The 27,067-nt window shown below is 41.3% G+C and overlaps 1 pseudogene; it reads right to left on the minus strand.

Moving 5' to 3' along the window:
- Nucleotides 1–7,724: 7,724 nt before the first annotated feature.
- Nucleotides 7,725–27,067, minus strand: part of LOC129488777 (heat shock protein HSP 90-beta-like) — a 45,924-nt pseudogene continuing 26,581 nt past the window's right edge.

The following is a 27,067-nucleotide window of genomic DNA, read 5'->3' on the forward strand; positions in this document are numbered from 1 at the left end:
GCCAGCTCTTCCCTGGCTAATGAGGGACATAGAAGCACTCAAGGCTTCTATGTAGCCTTATTCTGTCTATGCTCCCTCTCTACAGCTTGCTTAATTGGGTTCTAGCACCGGTTCTCTGACGCAGCCCTCCACTTGCCTGGACCTGTTGCATCAGTGTGACCTGCCAACTCTCTCCTCAGACCATCTGATGCTGCTCGGCTCACTGCTCAAGCCTGTCTTCTCAATCTACTTCTTGTGCCTCACATGTTTGCATAGAGAAGGCTTATTTGGCCTCTGGGAGCTGGGCACTCCCTGCTTTTGGGGACAGCTTCTTTCCTAAGAGTCTGAGACTTCACTCCCCGGTGTTTGGTCTCTGTCTCTCTAACCAGCTCCTTTGCTCCTCCTCCTCTTCCCAGCTACATTGTGTTGGAAGGCCCCAAGGCACTGAAATTAGCAATACCGGCTTCTCCAGCCACACTCCCTCCCTAGGTGACTGTACCAATGCCACTCTCTAACATGGCTGAACAAGGAAAAAACCCAGGAATCACCCTGACTTCTCTCTTTTTCTTATATCAGGGTTCATTAGGTCCCATCGGCTCTACTATTGACTTCAGGAGGGGAAACCACACTTGTCTCTTGTCTGAGCCTTTTCATGAGCTGCATTAGGCTGAATATAAGAAAAATCAAGGAAACAACCAGCCCAAGAAATAAAAATGTGGTTGGCACTGATAACATGAAATCTGGGGTGTTTCACATGCTTTCATGTCCTAATTTGCACAAAATCCCATTGTACCACTGGTCCCTTTGCTCCAGCTAGGGAAGAAAGGGCAAATAAGTAGAGAAGTGACCACTCATGGCACATCCAGTCATTGCTTGTTGCTGCCCCCTGTAGTCCACCCTCAGAGGTGTCAATCACAAGAAGATACTGGCCAAGAGGGCAATGAGGCAGGCCTAGAACCTAGAACTGTGCTGCTAGTATTGGTAGCTAGTAGTCATGCATGGTTACTGAGCACATGGAATGCAGCTACTCCAAATGGAGATGTGTTATAAACATAAAATGTACGCCAAATTTCAAAGACTTAGGACAACAGCAAAAAATAATGTAAAAACATCAATAATTTTTAAGTTGATTATATGTTGAAAAAAGTTTTTGCATAAATGGGTTAAATTAAATGTTGTTAGCATTTTATCAAAATTAATTTCACCCTGCTTCATCTTTTTAAACGTGGCTACTAGAAAATTTAAAATTACATAAGCAGCTTGCGGTGTATTTCTATTAAAGAGCACTGGTCTAGAAAGTCCGATAATTGGGGTTTTAAGAAATCTAACAGCGTTTTAAAATTTCAACGATATGTTGTCCGTGAACACTAATTCCTGAGACGTTTCCATTGTTCAAGAAATGTTCAAGGAATGAAAACCCTACATTCGAATAGTCTTCCAAGTCCAGAGCCCTCATAGGGGAACATCTTTGTTTGCTAAGAGTGAGTTTAATTTCCTAAAGTCTTTGCTCATTTATTCAACAAACATCTATAGAGCACTTACTATGTGTCTGATGCAGCTAGATGGTGATGCATGTAGAGGGGAAAATGAAAATCTCCTCATCTCAAGAAGTTTATTGCACTGGGGATATAGATACAGGAATAAATATCCACAAGAATTATCCAAGTAGGAGGGTGTACAAAGAATGAGGAATGTCCATTCACTTGGAGTCAGACCTGATGAATGAAATAGATGATTGATGAATGAAATAGATGATTGAATTAATGTTCAAAGGAAGGTATGAGTGACTTTACAGGAATGACACTGACTGTCTTTCACAGCTTCTAAACAAGATGGACCAAAATTGTGAGAAATGGCAGCTCCAGTGTTCGAATAAGTGTGTCATTTAGCCTGCTAAGGTGCTCACTTGGAAAGGGACAATGCTTATTTTAGCTTTTAAGTATTCCCATATTTGTACAAATAAAACCCTACACCTTTGTTCTGCTCCAGTCCCTCCAGCTCAGCCCAGTGTTCCCATGAACCAGCTATGCTGGCTCTGGGTGAATGGGAGGGATGACCAGGGATGGAACCTTAGGAGACAGCTGTCAGGGATTAGGACATCTTGTACAAGATGCTTAGTGGACTGGAAGGGGAACTAGCAACATCTGCCTCTGTACTTTCGTATTCTCTTAGAGAAATGTGGGAATAATATCCAAGGGTCCTCTCAAAAAACCAAACACCACATGTTCTCACTCATAGGTGGGAATTGAACAATGAGAACACATGGACACAGGAAGGGGAACAACACACACCGGGGACTGTTGTGGGGTGGGGGGAGGGGAGAGGGACAGCATTAGGAGATATACCTAATGCTAAATGACGAGTTAATGGGTGCAGCACACCAACATGGCACATGTATACATATGTAACAAACCTGCACGTTGTGCACATGTACCCTAAAACTTAAAGTATAATTGAAAAAAAAAAAAAACAAAAAAACCATGAACTTGCACTGTGAAAAAAAAAAAAATCAAGGGTCCTCTAATCTAGGCCATGGCAACCTGTCCTATTGGACAGTTAGGAAATTTCTCTTATCCCAGTACTCAGTGTATGAAATTCATTCTACATAGGCTCCTACTGTGTGCTTCATAATCACTTCCATTTAAATTAAAATGTTTTGAAAGAGGAATTACCTTGGTGATTAGGACAGACGAAGGAATGCCTCTGCTAATTTTTATCCCCGTGTGAGACACACCTATAACCGAGGGCACTGACCGAATGGGTAAGAGAAAGCAGAAGCAAGCTTCATGGTCTGGAATTACAGACTCGTCTGGCTGATGTGTGGTCACACAAACATTTTCTCATACTAGTAAACGTCGACATCACCCAGAGGGTGCCTGGTCAACTCCAGGGCAAATTATTAACCACATTAAAGAAAGTAGTCCTGGAGAGGTATCGCTCAACCATTTTAACTTCAAAAGATGTCATGAGAAGAGCCACAAATTATTATTGCTGACAATTTGTACAATTTGTCCCTGGTGAAATGTGTGTGTCCCTACACTGCACCATTTTACATAACAATATGAAATATTAAAAGGGAAAAACGTTTTGTAATAAACAGCAGTTTTGCTGATTGCGGCTGATTATGTTAAGCAGCTTGTACTGTGGGTGTCAGAGGAGACTTAATAGCTCCTATAACTAATCTCTACAACTGACCTCTCCCCTCGGCTGATGAAGCCTATTCAAAAATCTGCTGCCCTTTGCTCATTTTCAGATCTTATATTTCTGAACTGTTTGGATCGTGCATATATTTGCTAAAGTTGTTGTGTACAGGATTTGTGTGTGTGTGTGTGTGTGTGTTTAAAAAAATATACAATCCATGAAGAAAGATTCCTGCCAGGGCTGCCTTATGCATTATTAAAAAAAAGGAACAAACTACACAAACAGTAAAAACAACGCATATTTACAACGTTCATATCAGATACCGTGTCATTAATTATAGCTTAAGACCGTTCCTGTATTGAAAGAAAGTGTGCGAAGAAATATAGGGCCAACATTTTTTACTCCGACTTTAAAATAAAGGGTAAAGGATGTCTTTCTGGGGAAGAGCGTCATCTGGGCCATTTCATCAGCCTCGATGGCTGGTACTTAGAAGCAAAGTGCTATTCAATCATGAAGCAATTTCATTTTTCTGATAAAAGTTTTTGATTTAAATGGAATTTCATAGAGAACATTTCAGAGTATAAAGAAATCCTCCATCAGTAAGTGCAGATAAACATGTAAGTGCATATGTGTAAGTGTCTATAATTAACAGTTTGCTCTTCCTCTGTTCCCCAAATCCAAAGATGTTTACAAAGCCACAGGGGAAATGTGGAGGTTGGTAAGAGCAGCGCTTTAAAGAGCAGAGATGTCAGTCCTCCCCACACTATTCAAATGCAGCCATCCTGGGGAAATAAAACCAAATAAAGACAAAAGAGGGAGGGAAAAAATCAACAATTCAAAAAGTAAAGTGTATGCATCTGACTTGCTAGAGAAAGGGGTAGACTCAGTACAACAAGGTCACAAAAAGGTGCAGCCTTCGATGAGACAAATACTGGCTGAAGCCGGCTGATAAGTATTTCCTGTAGGATTTGAAGCAGGTTGCCACCAGCAAAACAAAAATCCCTAGGGGGCAGTACATAATTAACAATTTGAAGATGTGGCCGCGTGTCATTGTCTCAAAAGGAGCCAGGGAATCCTGCCCCCAAAAGCACAACCCGAGTTCGCCTATTAATCTTACTATTTCCCTATAAACGAACATCAGTGTTTCCCCAGGGGTTCAGAAGATGCCTTTGCTCTGGGCTGGCAAATGTCTCCTGGCTCATGGTGTCATTTTCCTGTGATTTTATATCAGCACCACCAAACCTGTTCCTCTAGTCTGAGCAAAATCACACAGCATGTTTAGGAAAGCAAACAAGTATTTTTTTCTATTATCAAAGACATGAATAAAATCGGGACTGAGAGAAGAAAGCTATTTACACAGGGTGCCTGAACGAGTGTTTAAAGACTTTTAGAACAGTGACTGTCTGAAAACAAATGACCTTTAATTAAATTGCACCCACACACCAGAACAAAAACTCGGGAAAGATTAACAGAAGTCATAGTGAAGTTTTGGCATGGTTTAAATATTTCTTCAGTTTATTTCAAGACAGGTTGGAGTTTTGAAGGAGGAAGAGGTTAATCGCCAGAGGGAAAGGATAGAACAAGGAAGTACTGAACTTAATCTTGGGGTGGTTCTGGCATTCACTTAAGAGAAGTCAGCAATATTTCCCAAGGGGTAGATCCAGGACAATGCCAATTTTGAGTTTGTTCTGCTGCTAAACCTTGGAAGCAGTGTGGACTACCGCTCAGAGCAACAAATTTGGAAAAAGGAGACCTGGGCCACATTCTCACCTGTGACTGAAAGTGGGTGCTCCTTGGGAAGTTTCTCAGATTCTCTGTGTCTTGGTTCCTTCAATTGCAAACTGAGTTCAGATCACTTGCCACCTGCCTACCTAATCAGAATGTTGTGAGGGTTAATGAGATCGCACTTGCAAGGTGATTGCCTCATCATATAACTCCAAAGTATTATTATTCATCATAAAGACACAGCTGCAATACTGTATATTGTTACATACCAGACGCCATGCTTCTAATTTTAGCAACCTAGAAATGAGAGTGTCTTAGAATTATACAGTGGGAGGGGCCTGGCGATATTACCTGCCCCAAGCTCTGTTCTGGGTCAGGTGGTTGTCTAACCATCCAAAGATGGCTGGCTGTTTAGTCTCACTTTATGTCTAGAGGAGGAAACTCTTCAGCTCACCTTTCAGAGGAAATTCCAGTGTTATCATTCTGATGGTCAAGAGTTATTGCTTAAGTCTGAATTCTCCCTTCTGTTTTAATTAAAATAATCTTTTTCATTTATTAATATGTATGTGGGTCTCCTTCATGTAGTGATCTTGAGGGGCAGAAGCCATGTCCTATGCATTTTTATATTCTTTAAGTCACTTCCTGGTAAGGCAGTACATAGTAAACACTCAAGAAATGCACTTTGGATTGAATTCAGTTGTTTGTAACTATGTGGGCAGAAAGAAAAACACTGATAGCACATTTCTTGCTAAGAGCATGGTTCCTGCAGTCCTAGCCCCCTGGAGGCTCAGGCTGGAGGATGACATAAATACAGTTCTGGGCTAACAGGCGGTGTGGCTATGGTGTATGTGCCCACATTTGGAAAGGAAGTTGCACTTCAACTTTCTTTTCCCTAAGACTTTCAAAAAGCCCTATAGTTTGTGCTATGGCCTGAGTGTTTGTGTCACCTCAAAACTGACATGTTAGAATGCTAATCCCCAAGGTGATGGTAGTAGCAGGTGGGGCCTTTGGGAGGTAATTAGGTCATGACATTGGAGCCTCTATGAATGGAATTAGTGCCCTTATAAGAAGACATGAGAGAACTTGCTTCCACTCTCTCTCTCTGCTTTCTGCGCATATGAGGATGGCACGAGAAGACAGCCATCTGCAAGCCAGGAACCAGGCCCTCACCAAACACCAGATCTTCTGGAGCCTTGAGTTTGGACTTCCCAGTCTCCAGACTGTGAGAAATAAGTTTCTACTGTTTATAAGCCGTCTGGTTTATGGTATTTTGTTACAGTAGTCCAAACAGACTGAGACAGTTTACCCACTAGTGTTTTATGCTCTTTGATACAGTGACTAATGAATGCTTCAATCAAATTTTCCTGGTTTTCAATGCTGTCTGGTCTATAATTACTATATTAATTCAACCCTACCTCCCATTCTCCCCTTTTTTTAAAACTTTTATTTTAGGTTCAGGGGTATATAGGTAGTTTTTCAATCTTCACCCTCCTCCCACCCTCCCACCCTCAAGTAGCCCCAGTGTCTGCTATCCTCTTCTTTGTGTGCATATGTCCTCAATGTTTAGCTACCACTTATTAGTGAGAACATGTGGTATTTGGTTTTCTGTTCCTGTGTTAGTTTGCTTAGGATAATGGCCTCCAGTTCCATCCATGTTGCTGCAAAGGACATGACTTTGTTCTTTCTAACGGCTGTGTAGTATTCCATGTTGTATACGTACCACATTTTCTTTATCCTGTCTACCACTGATAGGCATTCAGGTTGATTCCATGTCTTTGTTATTGTGAATAGGGCTGCAATAAACATTCATATGCCTGTGTCTTTATGGTAGAATGATTTATATTCCTTTGGGTTTATACCAACTAATGGGATTGCTGGGTAGAATGGTAGTTCTGTTTTTAAGCTCTTTGAGAAATCTCCCAAATGCTTTCCCTAATGCCAGTGCCCATTTTTTTAAAAGATGGGTATAACATTTGTTCACTTTTTGACTGAAAAGGAACTTCTGTCCTTCATAGTTTAAAAGAAAAATTCCATAAGCTCGTGTTCTACCCGCATGCTATTAGGGCTGGCTCCCTTACATGCAACTGGCTTTCACAGATTCTCTGTAAGCTTTTGGCCCCTGCTCTAGTATGGCTTTAACTTTTCCTATACAACTGAATGTTGATTGTTTTACAGTTCACGTCTGATATTTTTCTGGAGAGACTTGTAGACACATGATAACCTCACTTTTATTGTCCTCTGGAGCATTCCTTCCTGTCGTGGAAATTGGCTTAGGCCTCCCCCTCCACCAGTGCTGGGTCCAGGTCTTGCTGTGCTGCTGCTGAAGCAGCTTCTGTAGCACTTGTACCCCAAGAGGCAAGAGGCCCAAGGAGATGGGCAAAGGCATTGGGGCTCAGAATATTAAGGTCTGGGTTTGAAGGATGTTTTTGTTTGTTTTGGTACCTTCTGCATTCCTTGCCAGTTCCACCCTCCTTTCAGCAGTAGTACTCTTCATTCCCATTATACACTCTTCTATTTCTTTATAAACATCTTGAGTACCCTGGCTTAATTTCCTCCATTTTATACATTTCCATTTGCCCTTCGGCTCTCCATGAAGCCCTAAGATGACTCAGCTTGTTTCCCGACTAATTGGCTTCCAAACTGCTAGAGTTTTTTATTAATTTGCAAAACTACCCTTTTGAATGGCAGTGCTGGATTACTTGGTGTGATGGCAAACTTTATGTGTCAACCTAGCTAGGCCATGCTACCCATATATTAGATTGGCCAAACACCAGTCTACATGTTGGCATGAAGACATTTTGCAGATGTGATTAACATTTAAATCGGTAGACTAGATTTTTACAGACTGCCTCATGGAATTTCTTGTAGTTCTCCTTGTCTTCTGCCAGCTCAGAGAATAGCTGAAGGCACTTCTCAACAATGTTTGTTTGAATGACTTTTAAGATTTTGCTCTGCTTAAGCATTTATCGAGAGATGTTGAGGAACAGATACTGAGAGTCAACCAAACCATGAATAAAGTTAAGAAACTCTTGTGTCAACTCATCACAGCTGTCCATGATGAACATACGATGGACAGCTTGATGTTGGTCTTTTTCTTCTTGTTCTCAAAGAGGTCAAAGGGAGCCTGCTGAGGGGATGAGTGGCAATGCTCTAAATTCCAACTGACCTTCTACAGAGAAATGCTTGACTGCCAAGTAGTCTTCCCAGTTATTGGTGAGACTCTTGTAAAATTCTCCATATTCCTCCTGGGTGACATTATGAGGGTTTCTGGTCCAAATGAATTTGGCCTTGTTTTGCTCTTCCTGATCAATGTATTTCTCTTTAATTTTCTGGTCTTCTTTTTCTTACCCTTACTGCTGTTATCTGAGCCTACATCTTCAATCTTGAGCCTTTCCTCAGCATCTTTATTTTCCTCTTCTTTCTCACCTTTCTCTTCTTTTGCCTCATTGTCACCAGTTTCCTTCTCTCATTCCTTCCCCCAAATAAAGAGTGATGGGATAGCTTATGAACTATGAGTACTTCTTCACTACTTCTTTGACTTGTCTCTCTTCTAAGTACTCTATCTGGTCTTCCTTAAGGTGGAGGATCACTTTGGTATCCCTGCCGGTGGGCTCACCGTGGTCAGCACATACGGTGGAGGAAGACTCTGAGGCATACTGTTCATCAGCATTGTGATGTGTGATCACAGTCACTTTCTGTGCCACCAGGTAGGCAGACTAAAAACCAAACTGCTCAATCTTGGAGACTTGGCAATGGTTCCAAAATTATTTATGAGGTCATCCTTGGTCATGGCAATGCCTGTGTCCACCGAAGTCAGGGTGCATTCCTGAGAGTTGAAGATGATGTCAATTTTCATCTCTTTACTGCTGTTCAACTCCGAAGAGTCTGTCAGGCTCTCAGCAAATTCTGTTTAATGTGTTAAATCTATTAGAGATCAACTCCTGAAGAAAAATTTTCTGGTTGGAATAGAAGGTATTGATGTTGAGATACATGAATTGGGCAACTTCTGCCTGAAAAGCAAAAGTCTCCACCTCCTCCTTTCCATGGTACACTCCTCAGGCATCTTGAAAGGAAAGGGCTGCTCTACTAGAGAGCAGAGTGGGCTGGGACTGTCCGACTTGCACATGGCATCAAGCCTGAGCAAGGATAATTGTTAATTCCCAAGCCATAAGGTTCCAGATTTTTGATTGACCTCATCATGGATCAGCCTGTTATGCCTACAAGCTGAGCCATGGGATCTTGCAGCAGAGTCCACCAGTGTCCACCCCTTCCCTGGGGCTAAGGCTTCAACATGCCTGAGTTTTGCTTGAAAACTTGAGGCTGATGAATACTACTAGACCGACCATCCCTGATGTTCTCAGTCACTATCTGGATGCCTTCCTAAGACAGGAGGGGAGGGAGGAGGTGCTTGATGGGGCACTCTGCATGCTCGGCTCAGGAGTCTGAGCTCTATTCTATGAGATGTTTAGGTATCATTGAGGGTTTTCATCACAGTATCATCAACTTTGGCTTTCATAACTACTGTGATCCCAAGTGAAGGTCTACAAATACCTTGTTCATACATTCCTTGCATTCTCATTGCAATATTTCAATAAGGAATAAGATTGTTAGCTATTTTCCTTTTTTACAAACAGTCACTATCTAACAAGAACTTAACTTGGAATGACCAAATCTGAGTCAGAGGCTGCTATGAGTTACTTCCTTATTTCTTGGAGCAGAGTCCTGTGAACATGTCCTCAGCCTGTTGGCAGGGGCACGGCCAGAGGGCTGGGTCAGGGGGAGAGAGACACATGTCCTGATGCTGGTTGACAAGGGCTCAGAAAAGCTTGTCTCTGGAAGTTCAAGGTCTGCAAGTGGGAAAAAAGAATGCCTACAAGAAATACAATTGCCTTCACTCATAAACCTTCATTCTTGGGAAACCCGTCAGAGTTCTGAAAACAACCTCATCCTGGTTCAGCAAACCTCATTTTCTCTATAGCAGAGAAAGAGGAAACAAATTTGCTCATCACCTCTCCCTTCTTTTCCATTCTAAGGTAGCCTGGACAGGAAAGCTTTTCTTCCATGGCCTGAAGATTCTGATGGCACAGCACTAGAGGAACCACAAGTTCCTAAATTCCAGACTCCCTTGCCAAAGCTTCTCCATCCACTTCTGGCATCAGTGCCAAAGGGGCATGGGACAAGTGGGGATCCATCTAAAATTGGTCCAACGGTTTTAATAATATTAATGTTGTGTAATATGAATAACAACAAGAATAATAGTAACTACTTAGAGAGTGCTTTCTCAGAACCAGGCATGGTGCTGGCACTAAGCTTTTGACTTGCATTAGTCCATCAGGGATATATTATTATTTCCATTTTCCAGATGAAAAAACTGAAGCTCAGAAAGGTTAACAACTGTTCAAGGATCCACACCTAGTACATGGTTAGTATATGGTTGGAGAGATGGTTCTTATGCCTATTGAAAAGCACTGTGGTCTCCAGCAGAAGCTATGGCTGCCAAAGGATGAAAGTCGCTGGGGTGAACCCAGAGGATGAAGCAGTTGGCTCCTATGCGCCAGGTCTAGTTAGGTGTCTTCCAGAACAGCAGTGGCTCTAGACACTCAGTATCTCCAAAGTCACCTCAGAGTGGGCCTAAACTTCCTGAGCCTGAGGTATCCTTGACCTCATCTCAGGGTTTCCTGGGCCATAGGCTGCTTCTGAAATTCAGTTCTTGCAACTGCTACCCCAGTTCACCTTAGTGATGCTCATCAGACATAGCATTCCCAACACATCCTCTTCACTCTCGCAATGTAAGTCCAGGGCTGTTTAGGGATGGGGAGCATGGGAGGGGTGGTAAGGAACTGCTTCTTAATCCTCTTGTCCTTCTTTACTTTCGATCTCTCTCCACATCTTTAACTGTGATCCAATGAGATGTCTAGATAGCCTGGTGTCCACAACCCTAGACCTCTAGGAGAAAATGGTTTGCTCTGAATGGCTAGGACAGGAACCATTCACAATTGCATGTCAAATCAATGCACGGCTAGTGAAGGCACACTCCTCTGGCACATTCCTGTGCAATACGTATTTCTGTGAAAAGAAGAGGTGGGAAGATGTACAATTAGGTGAAGTCTGCTCCCACGCCCTTTTAGTATTACTGTTTCAGTGACACCAGTGGGGAGAATGTGACAACAATTAATTTCAGAACAAAAGCAGGCAGTGCTGTCTTGCCAGGGCTTTAGACATAGAGTCCTTGCCCGGAGTTACTGGCAAAAAGGAACAGTAGGATCTGAGATGTCCGGCCATAGAGATATAAGGAAAACCAGAGGTTTACCCAGGAACCAAATGATTCGTCACAGGGACATTGTCCATTTGCTCAGCTTCCTGCTTCTGTCCCTTATCCCTAAACAGCCCTAGACTTACTTTGCCAGAGTGAAGAGGGTGGGTTGGGAATGCTATCTCTGATAAGCATTGCTAAGGTGAACTGGGGTAGCAGTTGCAAGGACTGAGTTTCAGAAGCAGTCTAGGGCCTAGGAAACCCTGAGAGGAGGTCAAAGATACCGCGGGGCTTAGGAAGTTTAGGCCCACTCTGGGGAGTGCTGCAGGTGCTAATGGAGGTTATCGGTGCAAGGATCAAAAGGGAGATGCCATGAAAAGGAAATGCATGCAGGGCATCTGAGGACAGAGCGCGCTTCTCTGTTCTTTAGCTCTTTGCATTTCAGATCTAGTGTCTTCCTTTGCAGCCTTTCAGAGCTCTGTAGCCTGGCAGGTGTGCTAGGCCTCCTGTCTAGGCCAAGAGGTTGCTGAATTCATGCTTCATTTCCTGCTGCAGGTAAGATTATTGTGAGAGAGGGTCTTTTTGTCTTTTTGGTCATTAGCTTTAAAATCCAAGCAAATCGTAATATTTGTTAGGTCTTTAGATTATGTTGGCTTTGGAAAAAGCCCATTTAAAAGTGGGTATTTGAGTAGAATTATCCTTTCTGCCTATGTGCTATGAAAATTTTCTACTTTCAGAACCTGTGTTTAGAACTCAGTGTGAAAAACTAGTCAACACACATATCACACAGCACTCAGTGAGTTTTCCAGCAGAATAATAAATGGCCCAGAGCTAAGTTGAAAGCAGTGTGTGCTATGAAACAAGGGAAATTAGAAATCACCATTTGATTCAAAGTTTGAAGTCACAGTATGATTTGGTTACAGGTGGCACCAGCTATTGTGATGTTAGCATGGTTGAGAAATTACCTTAGCATTCCTACCCAGTTTCATAATAATGCAACCTTTCTTTTGGGCCACCTGGAAGACTTCCAGCAAAAATGTAGCCCTTGTCAATTCCTAGGAGCACAATTGTTCTCATAAAGAGATTAAAATTCAGCCAATAAAACATCTAGAGAAAATAAATCAAGTAAAATCGTTCTTTTTATTCATTTGTAAATGTTTGATTCAAAATCAGGGTTTTTGGAAATGTGGTTTGCAGACCTCCTGCATCAGAATCACCTTGTGAATCTTCTGGGCTTCACCACAGTTGGGAATCTGAATCCCCCTTGAGAGTCTGGAGAGTGATAGGTAATAGATGGCTCAGGTGATCCGGGGACATCTTCAAGTTTGAGAACCGCCCCTAGAGTAGTTGATCACTTCACAGCCCAAACATTCATGCCTCACAAAACTTGCCAGTGGGCTCATGCTTTCTTCCTGTCCTGAAATTTATAGAGTTAGAGTCATTAATCTCAGTTAATTCAATTCATCAAGCATTTATTGAGGAATATCTGTGTGCTGTCAAGGATACAAGAATAGGTAGGGCCCAGTTCTTGTCCTTACTAATCTTATAATCTAAGAAGAAGAATCAGACAAATGCAGTAATAAACACAATCCCAGGCAGAAAATGATGGGCCCTTTCAGAAGAGAGATCTCTGCCAAGTACCAGAAGTTCAGAGAAAGGGGTTGCACTCTGCAGAGAAGACTAGGAAAGTTGTGGTTTTTGAGACAGGCCTTCAATGATGGGTAGAATTTCACAAGCGGTTATGTGAAGAAAGAATGATGAGAGAACAGGTATGGAACCACAGATTAGAAAATTTGAGCTAGTTCAGGACTATCTCATGACTGCCTGGAATGCTGGGTAGGGTCTTTTTTTTATTGGGATATAATTCATTTATAAAACTCATCCTTTTAAAGTGTACAATTCAGTAATTTTGGTGTGTTCACAGACTGTGCAACCTTCTACACTAATTCAGAACATTTTTATGATCCCTAAAACAAATCCAGCCCTACTGGCAATCATTCCCCATTCTCCCCTCCCCTAGGTCCTGGTAACCACTAATCTACTTTCTCACTACATGGATTGGGCAGATGATTTGTATATAATTAAATAGGGAGTAGGGAACTACTAATGATTTTAATTGAGGTAAAATTTACATACAGTTAAATGCACAGATCTTAAGGGTAGAATTCAATGAGTTTTTACAACGTATACACTCATCTTACTGATTCTCCAAAATAAAGAACATTTTCTTCACCCTAGAAAGTTCTCTTGTGGGCCCTTCTAGCCAATTCATGCTCCATAGGCAACCATTATCCTGATTTTTGTCATCATAAATTAGTTTTGTTTTTTCTCAAACTTTATATAAATGGAAGCACACAGTATATACTCTTTTGTGTCTGGCTTCTGTTTCTCAGAATAATATTTGGAGATTCATTCATGTTCTGTGTGTCAGTGGTTCATTCTTTTTGGTTGCTAAATAGTATGAATGTGCCACATTTTCTCTCTATTTCTGTCGATGGACATTTGAGTTGTTTCCAGTTTATGAACACTTGTGAGCCAAGCAGCTGTAAACTTTCTCATGCATGTCTCTTTGTGGATATATGCTTTCCTTTGGGGGTAGGAGTAAATACGTAGGAATGGAATTGTTGGTCTGCAATCTACTGCTTTTGTTTTGTTTTTTGGCGAGAATGTGATCCACTAGGACTGAACTTTGAGAAAATGAATGCAACAGCAGTATACAGTGAAAATTAGGAGTGGAAATTAGGAAAATCAAGAGTAATGATGTCTTTTGTGATTGGGAGTCAGCTTATATGGAACTTGGAAAATGAGTGGATATGAGCAGGCAGTGGAAACAGAAGTTTCAAAAACAGCTATTTATTTGGTCTCTACTCTCCAAGGGATTCTTAGGTTCCAGGCAGTCTGGCGGGTGGCATGATAGAGTCATTCCTATTGGTGAGAAAGATAAATATTCGGGTTTTGGACAACAAGATGGATCACTGTCCCCAAAAGACCATTTCCCAGCACTTCCCCAAGTGCCTGGCACAGAGTGTTAGTGGAATGAATGAACTACTGACAGTCATTTGATACTGAGGAAGAACGAAAGGGCATCAGGGAGAATGGGTGGGCTGAGGCGGCAGCTCATACACCAGAAATTAGCCCACTTATGGGACTGGTTGATTAGATTAGTTACTTGTGTAATGAGGTGGAGAATTTTATTCATCAGAAATTCTCCTCCATAATTGCTCCCAAGAAAATCAGTCGGAGTGTGCCTTGTGGTTCTCCCTCCCTCCCCCAGCCCTTCCCCAGGGAATCTTTTGGAGCTCTTGAGACATGTTTATTCTAAAAGTGTGTTTATGGACACCACAGAGCACAAGAAGGGTGCTGAACTCAAATTTAAGAAATATGGAGTGGGTTTTTTTCATTACTATGCTGACTATGAACAACTTTAATAATGTATTTCTCAGTTTTCTTATCTGTAGAATGGGAATAATCATAATAATACCTATTTCATTTCTCATAAACAAATAGATTTAAAATCAGAAGAAATTTTAAATGCTAAAGTGTTTTGAAAAAGGTAGGCTCCCCATCACTTTCCAAATAATGAAACGACCTACAACCTTTTCAGCTTGTCTTTCAAGGTTTTCTTTGCCCAGTGGTCCAAACTGCCTTCTAGTTTATTCTCTCACCATTCTCTCCACTGACAACTGGCTGGACATTAGCTGTGGCCAGACATGTCTCGGTGCTCACCCACAGCCACGCTCCATCGTAGCCTCTGCTCCATCATAGCCTCTGCCTGGACCCATGAAATCCTTCCCAAGCTCTGTCATTCACATTAACTCTTTCACAGCGTCTCTGCTTACAATACCTTCCTCTTCTGCTTTGGCACCTAGATTATAGCAGAAGTCACCTGTCTCTGAGGTTAAAATAAAATTGACTCAAACCAATCCCACAGGAAGGGCAACACACCCTCTCTCCATTTCTCCACATTCTGGGGAACTACAGACTCATGGGCACTTAGGCTCCAAGTTACTGCTCTCTCTAAAACTGTAAACTCTCTGTGTCTCACCTTCTGTGGCTCCTTCTTCTCTCGGCAGATATGGGAGTCACCCCACCTACCTTTTTTTGTAATTCCTACCACACAAACCACTCAGAGGAGGAGACATTTGTGTATAAAGTTTACTAATAAGTTGGCGCAGTGAAGGGAGGTTTCCAGTACTGCACTACAACATGGATGCATAATATTAAATCTTATTCATCCTTCATCTTAAAAGTTCTTTGGCTGCCCTGTTACAAGAATATCTCATGGCCATTCTTCCCCATGGCCAGAACCTCTGCCTTCTGGCCTGTCCCCACTCCCCATCTTTCTTCCTCCTTCCCTCTCTTCTTTGCTTTCCGTTTCTTAACCCCAAATTCTCTAGCTCGTTCTTTGTTTCATCATCTCCTTAGAGATGTCAGTTTTAGCATCTCACCTTCACTCCTGGAAGGGTTTGTCAAGGCTTTTGGTAGTCTTTTTTCCTAAAGAAAAATGGTTCCTTCTTTAAAATGTATTTGCTAGCTTTTAAGATATTTTTTTCCAGTTACATTGATTGATGTTATTTATGATTATGTCTTACAGCCCCTTCTGTTGTATGCTTCCCTCAGGGCAGGTTCATCTGTGATTCGTCTCAGAGTTTAAACCCAATGCCTTGTATGTAGTACAGCCTCAGTGTTAAATGAATGAATAAAAAGCTGGTATTTTCTATATAACCCCAGAAAAAGCAAAGCGGAAGAAACAGAAGCACCAGGTTTCCATGTTAGGGCACTAATATGATTCAATCACTACTGGAAGAGATCAATACGGGGTCCAGAGGGCTGCTCCTGAACTCACCCTGACCCTAATGAGCAGGTGAATGCTGGGGCCAAGGTCAATGCAGGCTTTGTGCTGTACCTGTTCCCTGGGAAATGAGTTTGCAGCACCAATTCTTTTCAGAGAGGCTGCTGACCTTCAGTTGAATGGTATCAATTTATGATCATTATCAATGAGAACTAGAACTCTTCCTGTGACCCGCGGGATTTGTCCTCCCCATCCCACATGTAACCCTTCAGATCAGATTTCCTTCAGTGAAATCAGAATTGTCACTAGGAGGACAAATTCAAGGCAGAATTACAAAAACCAGCTGATTGGAAGCCTGAAACATGAATTTTGTTATGAATACTCTGCCATTCATCTGGCTAAAAAATGATAAAGAGAAGACTCCGGCTTGGGCACCAATGAAAGAGGCTATTGAACAAGGAAAATGCTCTTGAAATTGTCGTTGAACACATCGGTTCTTTAGATCCTGAAATTAAACACAGCACTAATATTTGTGGGGCTTTATAGTTCCCTAGGGAATTCAAAAGGTGCATGATCTCACTAAATCCTCACAATAAGCCCATAAAGATCATTACCACTACCATTCCACAGATGAGAGAACCAAGACCCACAGAGGCCAATTTTCCCAATATTTAGGAACATACCTAGGAAATGGCAGAGCTGAAATTGGAAGCTTGTCTTCTGACTTCAATTTTTATTTATTCTTCCATCACATCATGCTACCTTGCCTGTAGCATAACTGTAGAACCTTGTCCGTACATTGCATGTTCATAGTTCTGGGACATAAGAGTCTTTAATGTATAAAATCATTGGCTTAAGTGAGTGATGCAGTGGGCTTAGTTACCAGTAATAAAGTTACATGCTTAAAAGTAATGGTTTTGCTATTCTGTACATCAGTTTTGACTCATTACTTGGAGTGAGCAAACCTGGAGTGTATAACACCTGATTGAAGAGATGCACACAGGGTTTTAGAAAGCTGGAAAAGAAAAAAGTGGGATGTACTTTCTCTCCCAGCTCCAGGCACTTCTTCCCTACTTCACCAGGCTGGAATGGTCAGCATGGCATGACGGGTAAGATCCTATGTTTTGGAGTCTAACTGGCGTGGGTGTCCTGCCTCTTCCATCCACTTTGCACAAGTTACTTATCCTCTCTAAGCTTCAGTTTCCTTTTCCTCATCTGAAGAATGGAAACACATCTGTTAGGATTCTTTGATTGCAAGCAACAGAAAGAGATTCACTTTTGCCAAAAAGGGTAATGTATTGGAATGATCTTAGTTCTCTCCCAGAAACAAAGGAAAAGGCCTCACAAAGAATAGAAACTAGGCAACTCCATGGATCGAGATGACAGAAGAAATATATTCTCCTCAGCATTCTGACACCAGAATGACTCTACCCTAACCATTTGTCATCCTGGGTTCTCACAGGGTAAGCTTGATTGGCCTACCTTGAGTCATGTGTCTCCACTTTGGTAGGTAGGAGGGGTAGGGGATTTTGACTGACAGTCTCCAGAACCACAGGGACTGGGGCAGAGGCAACTACTTAAAGGAAAATTGGAGTGCTGCTTTGAAAAAAGAGGAAGACAAAAACAAAAAACAAATAAAAAACCCCTCAGAGACTTAAATGGGAATTTTAAAAAATAGGACTTCATAGGACGTTTTTAGGATTAAAGATGTAATAAATTTAAAGTGCTTAGCACAATGTCTCACACACAGTAGGTGCTTGATAAATATTTAGCAATAGTTGTTGTCAGATTGGAACAGAAGTGAGCTGAGAAGGAATATGAATAATGAAGGAGAAAATAAATAAAGAAAAGGATTCAACAGGTGGCTTGGCAGGGCAAATAACAGACCTCCTCCTTCCCCTGATACCATGACCACCCCTAAAATACCATGAAATCTGTAGTGAATGCTTTTTAATTATTTGAACATTCTATTTTGTATAAAGAATGCCAAGAATGCTAACTGCACAGACACCAATAAATGGTCACAACCAAAGGCTGTTTCTCCTACTAAACTGAATAACAGATACATAGATACACCTGTATAGAAATAAATGGCAATAAAGATGAAGTATAAATGATTCATTTTCAGAAAATTCAGTTTTAACCATCTAAGGAGTGGAAAGGATATTTTATAATTATTATGATGAAATCATTTAAAAATTACAGTAAAATAATTTTCACTTATTCTTGTGCAACTGGAGTGAAAGATATTGGCAATTAACAATTATATTGTGATATTTCTGCATACCACACTAACTGCAATGAACATTAATATTTATGTGTTACCTACACTCTTACTGACCAGGCCAGATTTGGTCCCTCGATCCTCATTTCTCAATTCCTAGAGACATAAATGGGAGTTGCAAGTGAGTATCTGAAGACACATTTTCAACTGCTGTAGTTTGTCATTCTTATAGTTTATATCCCGAAAGCTTCATAACCGTGGCAAATCAGCACTCACTCTGGGAATGGTCTTAAACAAGTTGGAAGCCATAAACCTATGGACAGTGCCAAATGTACCTGAACAATCACTCACCTTAATGGTGAAAACGTGGCTCCATTATTTCTAAAATCACAAAGTATTTAAATTGTGATTTTGAACAAAACAATGGTACCTATGTATCTATCAAATCAAATGGACACAGCTTCAGATGTTTACACTGGGACTACTTTGTGTGATACTAGGGAATACAGGTCTCTTTTGGTTCTCACGTGTGTATGCAAATCTTGACATTTCTTTAGAATCTTAAAACAGAATAGACTTAATGCATCTCAGTTATAAGCCTTTTGCCTCAAAGTGCCCTGTCCTCTACTAAGAGAGCCTGCCTTTTGGGGATTAGGTAATGCCTACAAAATTTGAAACAACTCAAACTTCAGAAATGTATTTTGCATCCTTGCTTACTTCATTTACAGGAATAACAGGCTAGGAACTTTACAAATCTCTATTTTTTTTTTTTTTAACAATCCTTGAATGTTCTCAATGAGTGGAGAACTTCTTTTTTTTTTATTTTTAAGAGGCTGAGCGCTGTGGCTCATGCCTGTAATCTCAGCACTTTGGGGGAGGCCAAGGAGGGCGGACCGCTTGAGGCCAGGTGTTCAAGACCACCCTGGCCAATATGGTGAAACCCCATCTCTACTAAAAATACAAAAATCAGCCAGGCATGGTGGCAGGCGCCTGTAATCCCAACTACTGGGGAGGCTGAGGCAGGAGAATTGCTTGAACCCAGGAAGCAGAGGTTGCAGTGAGCCAAGATCCAGCCTGGGTGACAGAGAAAGGCTCTGATGAAAAAAAGAAAGAAAGAAAGAAAAAGAGTAAGTGTTGTTAACTTGAAATGCTTTTTATAATTGATATTACATAATATCTCTCTAAATTAGTAAATTGCATTATTATATTTAGGGAAAGGCAGGACTGCAATATGTAGTTTTAGAGAACTAAAAACAGGAAAAATATGTTTACTTGTTATTTAAGTTTGAACGCGTGTCTTGGTGCTTATCTTATATTTATAAAGTGCTGAGGATTTAAAAAACTCATTCATTGATTTTTAATGAATTTGCAATTGAGTATTTTTGTTGGGGTCCACAACATACTTGCTGTGTGGGACACTTACATGTGCCACCTAGTATCCTCAGAGAGAATAAAGTTTCCACAGTATTGAGCCCATTGCACTGCTCCAGCCCAGCTCTTAAAATTCTGGTCAGCATCTCCTAATCAGATACAGAAAAGTATCAAGGCGTCTTGGCAAAGTGGCAGCAAATTAGTGGCTTATAGATAAATACATACTTGTCATTACCTGCAAGTAATAATATATGGGGTAAACAAACAGTACATCAAACTGTTTAAACCATTAATTAATTATTTGAGATTTTGCATGTCCAATCTCATCTTTGAAATCAACCTTTTTCCCTCTTGTCTATGGAGAATAAATGTATAGAATATCTAAAAATAGATACATAAAATTTTATCTTTTTTTTTTTTTTGCTTTAAGTTCTGGGATACATGTGCAGAACGTGCAGGTTTGTTACATAGGTATACATGTACTATGGTGGTTTGCTGCACCCATCAACCCATCATCTAGGTTTTAAGCCCTGCATGCATTAGGTATTTGTCCTAATGCTCTCCTTCCCCTTGCCCCCCACCCCCCGACAGGCTCCAGTGTGTGATGTTCCCCTCCCCATGTCCATGTGTTCTCATTGTTCAACTCCCACTTATGAGTGAGAACAAATTTTATGTCTTTTTAAAAAAAGAAAGTATCTGAGGAGCTAAAGTATCTCCTCTGAAGAATCACGGTCGTATTCTTAATGGAGCCTGCCTCCTTACATTTTTCGACATTTAACATTTTCGATGCCAATGTCACAGTACCAAATGGCCCAATTGATAGGAAGTAAACATGCTCCCTTTATCTTCTGCAGTTTTAACATTTGATGTCATCTTTAGCAAAAGGTAGCACTGAGTATGTGCTCCATTGTACTACTGTTACGTGGTGATTGCTTATTCTAAGAAAAATTTATAGTAGAATAATATAAAAGAGAAGCAGAGTGAGAGAGGAGAGCTTAAAAATTCAAACTGTTGTTTCCCAGACTTGAGTCATGCTCAGATGGGTACGAAATAATTTTTAGAAACGATCATCAAAATGAAAACATAAAATTTTTAAATTCTTCTACAATTGCCAGATCCCATAGGCTTTACTTTGATAACTACTTATTAAAACTATTCCAAGTGGGTAAATTGAACCCTATCATTATCTTTATTTTTCAACCTAGAAAGAAACATCACAAGAATTTCTAGGTAACCCATTCGAAAGTTAAAATATTCTTACAATTTGAAATTGTTTCCTAATTCTCATATTGCAATTTCTCTCCTTTTGATATGTGTTTGGTGGCTGTTTATGGTTTTCACTTTCTAGTTAGTAAACTATTTATATATTCTAAGATAATAATTACGTTTCTTCAGGCTTGCCTATTCCAGGTAATAGTGTCAGATCCCATCATCTTATTTAGGCTTCTATTCTTCTAAAAAACCATTTCTCTTCCTTTCATTGAGAATCTCTTCCTAGTTTCTACTTCCCACCTTCCAAGTTGAAGAGCCCTATACTAGAAGCAAGGTCTGCAGAGCAGGCAACCATCCAGGCTACTGTAATGCAGCCCTAGTGTTCTTTGCATGATCTTTATTGTGATTCTTTTAATGGCAGAAAAGTGATCCCACCAAATATTTGTGTGAAGAATCAATAAAGCTACATGAAAACAATCACTTTCTTCGTAGGTGTAAGGTTGTCCACATAGTTGTGGGATGGTTCCTGGAGCCGTGGGTAAACCAAGTAAGTAGGGCACTGTAGGGCCGGGCACCCAGAGCCCTGTCTTGTGCATTCTGTGCTATCCCATTTTTATTTTTCATTTGTGTAACTGACCTTTCCTGAGCAGCTTACTGCCATGGTCTAGTTATGAGAAGATGTGTCACAGAAGTTAAAGATTGCTTGATTCACAAAAACCTGCATGTTTTGCCTTCTTTTCTGGTATAGTTAATGACTGACAGAACAGAAAACTTTATATAATGAGGCAGCATTACTGCCTAGGAAACGTCCATCTCTTTCTGACTCATTGTGTAACGTTTTCCTGACATTTAAAAATGTCATTTCCTGTGCTCCCCTATCTTCTTCAGCTGTGCGTCAGCCCACCCTGCCTGTCCTCATCATGTCTGCTAATGGGCCCATGCGCCTCTGCTCCATGGGCCGCATCACTGCCCCATGTCAAGCATACATTTTTACACACTGTGAGGCCTGTCAGTTATGCTCTTCAATATCATGGGTCTCTCTGCAATTCTTTAGCAGTCTGGACCAGCCACTGGCTTTTGCCCCACCTCCCGCAGTAAGGTGAGCATTCCGGACAGAGGACATATTCCTGGCTCAGCTACCTAGCAGAACTTTTAACCCTTCAAATCAGCATGACTTCAACTTTGTCGCATTCTGCATTTTCAAAACTGATTTCAGATCCGTGCCAGTGCCCCTAACAGCCAAATTAAACATTTCGTTTCTGACATTCCTATGTTATTCTCCTCCGATGTATAGTCATTAGCATTGCTTGGTTATGCTCCATGTTCAAAGCACTGTGTGTGTGTGATCAAAACAAGTTTCAACACACGTAACATAGTATGGTCTCTGCAGTTAAGTGTCAATCCGAAGTTTCCTTGGAAAAATACCCAACTTTGAAAGATCTGTGTTAAACAGTTGACTTTGCTGTTAGAGTATCTGAGTTCAGATTCCACCGCTGACTAGTTCTGTAGCTTTTGCCAAATTTCTTAGGTACCTTCTCTGCCAGCCAGGTGCAATGAGTATCTACCCTCAGGCTATCAGGAGGATTACATGAGCTAATCATGCAAAGCTCTTAGAGTAACATTTGTCACTGAGTAAGCACTCAGTGATGCGGGTTATTACCAGACAGTATTTTGCTATCTACCTCATGAAATGTTGATTTCTGCATCAGAGGAGTGGCCTATACAGGCTTATGTAGAAAAAAATATTTTTTCATCAGGGAAACAGTCTTGAAAAATGCACATTTTCTGGTGGTTTCACTGGTGAGCCTGTTGCTTGCTTGGAGCTGCCCTGTATTCACGGCCCTGAAGGCTGACTTCCAGCTCACCCTGCATCTGAATGAACAGGACAGCTGTCCAGAAGTAAAGTCTGTATCAGATTCCCCTGCCAATACAGTTTTTCAAAACATAGGACAGTGGTTTTTAAAATACATGGCAAGTTTTCCTTCTCACTCTGGGCAGGGTTTCTTCTTTAAACTGAGCATTTCTATATCAACAGCATGCTTTGCAGCTGCCATTTCTGACTCCCTATGGATCCACATCCCATCCAGGCATAAAACCAGTGAGCCAATTTCTGGCCTGGGAGGGCTGTTCTAGGGGGTGAGGGAACTGTTCTTTTAAGGGCGGCTGCCACTTGAGAGTGCAAGTTCATTGTTGGCAGCCCCAGCTGTCCTTCATTAGGGTAATGACTGCAGACTAAGGGGAAGGCTCCCTGCCAAAGGTGACTCAGTGGAGAGTCAGATGCCGCTCTCAGAGAATGCAGCTTCACAAAGGGCTGCTTAACCTGGACCCTGGCTTTCACAAGCCCAGGAGGGGAATTTTAGTTTCAAGTACTGTGATTGTTTTCACAGGCCCATAAAAGGGATCTTTGTCAGAGCCTAATCATTATCATAACATTTGAGTGGCCACATAATTCCATTCCGTTCTACAAATAACCAATGGTGTCAATTATGTACAGGACATGGAGCTGGGTCTTCAGGGAATTCAGAGAAACAAGACATGGTTCAAGCCCTCTAGTAGCTTACAATTTAGTAAGGAAGCTAAGACAAGTATAATCACCAATTATCCAAACAAGTGTTCATTGGTTTTCTCTTACGTGCCTGGAAATCGGCCAGACAAGGAAAAGCAGGTGCATAAAGCTAAGTCTCTGCCCTGGAAGAATGAAAGTAAAATAGGTACCATGGTGATTTCTTTTATCATTTAAGACTTTTTATTTTGAAATAATTTTAAACATAGAGAAAAAAGTAGAAGAGTACTCTTTGTATATCTTTTACACAGATTTCCAGTTGTTAAGATTTTACCACAGTTGCTTTATCATTATTTTCCTGTAAACTATATATACATATTCTTTCCCATCTGAATCAACTGAGAGTAAGCTGAAAACTTCTAAACATTTCACTGTGTATTTCCTAAAAGACAAGGACACTCTCCCACCTAATCACAGAACAACCATTAAAATCAGTAAATTAACATTATAAACATTACTCTGTAATCCCAGGATCCCACTTAAATTTTACTAACCATTCCAATAATGTCTTCAAAATGGGAAAAAATTCCCTTTTTAGGTCATTATCTGATCCAGGATAACATATTACATTTTGTTGTCATCTTTTTGGACACTTCTTCAGTCTTTTCTTGTCTTTTGTGACCTTGATATTATTGAAGCATATTCAGCAGTTATTTTGTAGAGTGTCCCTCAATTTGAGTTTGTCTGATGCTTTCTCATGATTAGATTCAGGTTGTGTGTGTTTGACTGGAATACATAAGGTAGTGTTGTATCCTTCTCAGTCTATCATGGTAGAAAGGACATGATACCAGTAAGTCCCATCCCTGGTTATGTTAACTCTGATCACTTGGGGAAGGTGGTGTTTGCCAGGGTTCTCTACTGTAGAGTTATTATTTTTTTTCTTTTGTAATTCATCAGTATTTTGTGAGGAGCTACCTTGCAATCATGTAGATATCTCATTCCATAAAACATCTCAACTTGTTTTATCATCCTTGAATGATTCTTGCCTGAATAAAATACTACCATGATAGCTGCCAATTTTGATTTTTCTAACTTCATCATTGCTTTGACATTCACTAGTTGGCATCCTACTGAAAGGAAGTGCTTTCTCTTTTCCCTCACTTATATATTTATTCACTTATTTATTTTTATCAACAAGATCCATGGATTTCCATTTTACTCAGTGGGCTATAATCCATTACACCATCATTTATTTTGATGCTCAAATCGTTCCATATTTGGTTAGAGATAGCCCCTTAAAGCTGCAAACAACCATCACCAGAAAAGAAAAGAAGTTTAACTGGCTCATGGTTCTGTGAGCTATATAGGCTTCTGCTTCTGGGGAGAACCCAGGAAACTCACAACTATGGTGGAAGGGTAGCAAGCACATATTCACATGGTGGCAGGAGAGAGAGAGAGCAAAGGCGGAGGTGCTGCACACTTCCCCACAACCAGATCTTGTGAGAACTCTATCATGAGAACAGCAAGGAGGAAGTCTGCTCCTGTGATTCAGTCACCTCCCACCAGGCCCCCCCCTTCAACACTGGGGATTACAATTTGACAGGAGATTTGGGTGGGGACACAGAGGCAAACCATATTATTCTACCCCTGGCCCCTCCCAAACCTCATGTTCTTGTCACATTTCAGAACACAATCATACCTTCCCAACAGACCCCCAAAGTCTTAACTCATTCCATCATTAACTAAAGTCCAAGTCCAAAGTCTCATCTAAGACAAGGAAGTCCCTTCTGCCTATGAGCCTGTAAAATAAAAAACAAATTACTTAGTTACTTTTAAGATATAATGGGGGTACAGGCATTGGGTAAATGCTCCCCTTCCAAAAGGGAGAAATTGGCAAAAACAAAGGGGCTACAGGCCCCATGCAAGTCTGAAATCCAGTAGGGCAGTCATTAACTCTCAAAACTCCAAAATAATCTCCTTTGACTCCATGTCTCACATCCAGGCCACACCGATGCAAGGGGTGGGCACTCAAGGCCTTGGGCAGCTCTGCTCCTGTGGCTTTGCAGGGTACAGCCCCTGTGGCTACTTTTATGGACTGGCATTGAGTGCCTACAGCTTTTGCAGGTGCATGGTGAAAGCTGTAGGTGGATCTACCATTTTGGGGTCTGGAGGTTGGTGGCTGTCATCTCACAGCTCCCTAGTGGGGACTCTGTGTGAGGGCTCCAACCCCACATTTCCACTCTGCATTGCCTAGAAGTTCTCCATGAGGGCTCTGTCAGTGCAGCAGACTTTTGCCTGGACATTCAGTCAGGATGTTTTTTCCATACATCCTCTGAAATCTAGGCAGAGAGGCTCCCAAGCCTCAACTCTCACCCTCTGTGTACCTGCAGGCTTAACACCACATGGAAGCTGCCAAGGCTTGAGGCTTACACACTTTGAAGCAGCAGCCTGAGATATACCTTGGCCCATTTTAGCCATGGCTGGAGCTGGAGCAGCCAGGATGCAGGGTGCCATGCCCCCAAACTGCAAAGAACAGTGGGGCCCTTGGCCTGGCATATGAAGTCATTTTTCCCTCCTAGACCTCCAGGCCTGTGATAGGAGGGGCCACCATGAAGGTCCCTGAAATGCTTTGGAAGCATTTTCCCCATTGTCTTGGCTATTAGCATTTGGCTTCTATTTACTTATGCAAATTTATGCAGCAGGCTTGAATTCCTCCCTCAGAAAGTGGATTTTTCTTTTCTACCACATAGGCTGAAAATTTTCCAAACTTTTATGCTCTGCTTCCCTTCTAAATATAAGTTTCAGATAATCTCTTTGTGCACACATATGAGTGTATGCTGTTAGAAACAGCCAGACCACAACTTGAACACTTTGTTGCTGAGAAATTTCTTCTGCCAGATACTCTAAATCATCTCTCTCAAGTTCAAAGTTCAACAAATCCCTAGACCAGGGGCACAATGCCACCAGTCTCTTTGCTAAAGCATAGCAAGAGTGACCTTTACTCCGGTTCCCAATAAGTTCCTCATCTCAATCTGAGACCTCTTCAGCCTGGACTTCGTTATCCATATCACTATCAGCATTTTGGTCACAACCATTCAACAAGTCTCTAGGAAGTTCCAAATTTTCCTTCATCTTCCTGTTTTCTTCTGAACCCTCCAAACTGTTTCAACCTCTGTCTACTACCCAGTTCCAAAGCTGCTTCCACATTTACTGGTATCTTTATAGATACCACATTTACTAGTGTCTTTATAGCAATGCCCCACTTCTCTGGTACCAATTGTCTATATTAGTCTATTCACACACTGCTGTAAAGACATATCTGAGCCTGGGTAATTTATAAAGAAAAAAGTTTAATTGGCTTACAATTCTGTGGGCTGTACAGGCTTCTGCTTCTGAAGAGTACTGAGGAAACTTACAATCATGGTAGAAGATGAAGGGGAGGCAGGCACGGTCTTCACATGATGGCAGGAGAGAGAGAGCAAAGGGGTAGGTGCTACACACTTTCAAACAACCAGATCTTGTGAGAACTCTATCATGAGAACAGCAAGGGGGAAGTCCGCCCCCATGACGCAATCACCTGCCACCAAGCCCCTCCTCTAACACTGGGGATTACAATTCATCATGAGATTTGGGTGGGGGCACAGAGCCAAACCATATCAGTGTCTTTACCCATGAACATGAAATAATAAGATTGATGTGACAGGATTACTATGAAGCTTAAGTGAGATGATGCACGTAGGTGCCTAGAACTGCCTGCCACTCTTGAGGACCTCACTAAATGCAAGTTCTTTATAATCCTTCCTCACAGTTAGCATCTGGCCTGGTGGTGCACACACTAACAGGGGGATTTCTTATAAGGACACAGGA

This window comes from Symphalangus syndactylus, chromosome 8 (genome assembly GCF_028878055.3).
Source record: "Symphalangus syndactylus isolate Jambi chromosome 8, NHGRI_mSymSyn1-v2.1_pri, whole genome shotgun sequence".
In the NCBI taxonomy this organism is placed as follows: domain Eukaryota; kingdom Metazoa; phylum Chordata; class Mammalia; order Primates; family Hylobatidae; genus Symphalangus; species Symphalangus syndactylus.